This window comes from Danio rerio, chromosome 10 (assembly GCF_049306965.1).
Source record: "Danio rerio strain Tuebingen ecotype United States chromosome 10, GRCz12tu, whole genome shotgun sequence".
Classification (NCBI taxonomy): domain Eukaryota; kingdom Metazoa; phylum Chordata; class Actinopteri; order Cypriniformes; family Danionidae; genus Danio; species Danio rerio.
The window spans coordinates 44,395,001-44,397,500 of record NC_133185.1 but is presented as its reverse complement, the minus strand read 5'-3'; the positions used below and the strand labels follow the sequence as shown (position 1 = coordinate 44,397,500).

At 41.0% G+C, this 2,500-nt stretch overlaps 1 protein-coding gene across 1 annotated transcript in view; it reads right to left on the bottom strand.

The window, feature by feature from the left end:
* ei24 (EI24 autophagy associated transmembrane protein) overlaps positions 1–2,500 on the bottom strand; it is a 13,439-nt gene that overhangs the window by 3,255 nt on the left and 7,684 nt on the right.

Sequence of the window (2,500 nt, the reverse complement as noted above, 5' to 3'; positions counted from 1 at the left end):
TAATGAAATGAATCATTTGTTACAACTGCTGAAAAATCGTAATTTCCATACATTTCATAGTGTGTGTATTTGTATGCAGGGGTCACCAAACTTGTTCCTGGAGGGCCGGTGTCCTGCAGATTTTAGCTCCAACCCTAATCAAAAACACCTGAACAGGCTAATCAAGGTCTTACAAGGTATACTTGAAACATCCAGGCAGGTGTGTTGAGGCAAGATGGAGCTAAACCCTGTAGGGACACCGGCCCTCCAGGACCAGGATTGGTGACCCCTGGTATAGAGACAGTCGTCCATGCATTTGTCTCTTCACACATTGACTACTGTAATGCTCTTTTCATTGGTCTGCCTGGCAGCCTCATCTCCAGACTACAATATATTCAAAACTCTGCAGCTAGAATACTCATATCAAACGTTCTGCTCATATAACCTCAATCCTATACGAGCTTCATTGGCTTCCAGTTGCATACTGCATTAAATTCAAAATTCTCCTCCTTGCATTTAGATCCTTCAATGGCCTAGCTCCCTCTTATCTTTTCAACACTTGTCCCCTATACCCGCTCATTACGTTCCTCTGATTCTGGCCTTCTTCGGTACCGCCTCTCTTCAATGGGGGGCAGATCATTTAGGCCAGTGGTCACCAAACTTGTTCCTGGAGGGCCAGTGTCCTGCAGATTTTAGCTCCAACCCTAATCAAACACACCTGAACAAGCTAATCAAGGCCTTATATATTGAAACATCCAGGCAGGTGTGTTGAAGCAAGTTGGAGCTAAACCCTGCAGGGACACCGGCCCTCCAGGACTGAGATTGGTGACCCCTGATTTAGGCGGTACTCACACTAGGTACAGTTGCCTCGAACCGGGCCAAAGCACGTTTGCCCCCCTCCCGTCTCCCCCGACGGCCCGCACTTACACCACAATCGGGCCTCGGCACGCTTACGTAATCGATGCTGCGCTGTTCAGTGAGAAGCGCTCTCTCACTCAGTCGCACAAAGAAGATTTCTCTAGTTATATCGTTTCAGTCGTTTGATATATACCGTCAAATATTTCGCCAAACAGTCCTTAGGGATGCGGTGACATGCAGTCAGATATTTCGCCGAACAGATCCGCCACTTTTGGCGCTCATAATCATAATGCTCTCGTGCTGCAGGAATGAGGAGGTCTGCTGAAGGCGCGCAGCTGTCGTGCAGTGAGAGGTTTGCGTCTTTAATTAACTACGGCAGTTTGAGTTCACTGAACAGTAAGAATGATTAATAAATCCATATGAAACAATCCCTTAAAAGTCACATCTGACTTTCAGTTTCGGGCTTTGACGCGTTTTGCACTCACACTACAAGTGTACACGGTAAATATTTGACTGCATGTCAATGCATAACAAACGACTGAAAGGATATAACTAGAGAAATCTCCACTGTGCTACTGGGTGAGAGCGTATGGCAAGCCGTTTTAGCATTTAAACCTTGTTCTGACTATCCATAAATATATTTAGAGATATCTGTAATTATATTTTGACTAGTCATAATTATAATTCGACTACTCAAAATGACAATTAGAGATATCTGCAATTACAATTGTACTAGTACGAAATCAGATTGGAGATATCTGCAAATATATTATGACTAGTCATATTCCTCCATTGAAAAATATTTGCAGATATCTCTAAATGAGTTTTGACTAGTCACAATTGTAATTAGATATATCTCTAAATGAATTTTGACTAGTCAAAAATCCAATTCAAGATATCTACAACTGTAATTCGACTATTAGTAAATTAATTAGAGATAACTTCAAATATATTTGTAAATATCTCTAAATATGATGAATTAAAGGTATCTCCAAATGTATTATGACTAGTAAAAACTCAGTTAGAGATATCTCTAATTACAATTGTGACTAGTCGAAATTCATTTAGATATCTCTAATTACAATTGTGACTAGTCAAAACTCATTTAGAGATATCTGCAAATATTTTTCAATGGAAGTCAATGGAGGAATATGACTAGTCATAATATATTTGCAGATATCTCCAATCTGATTTCGTACTAGTACAATTGTAATTGCAGATATCTCTAATTGTCATTCTGAGTAGTCGAATTATAATTAGGACTAGTCAAAATATAATTAGAGATATCTCTAAATATATTTATGGAGTCAGAACAAAGATTTAAATGCTAAAAAGGCTTGCCATAGACAGCGCTTCTCACTGTACAGCGCAGCAGCGATGACATAAGCGTGCCAAGGCCCGATATGGTGTGAGTGCGGGCCGTCGGGGGAGACGGGAGGGTGGACAAGCGTTCTTTGGCCCGGTTCGAGGCAACTGTACCTAGTGTGAGTACGGCCTTAGTGTTATTGCACCCAAACTCTGGAACTCTCTACCACAATCACTCCGTTCTGTTAATAATATCTCATTCAAATCTTTACTTAAAACCCACTTGTTTTCTGAATCTGATCTACAAACTGACCACTTTATCTGCTCCACCTGCACTCTGCTTATTTGTCTTTTAGGT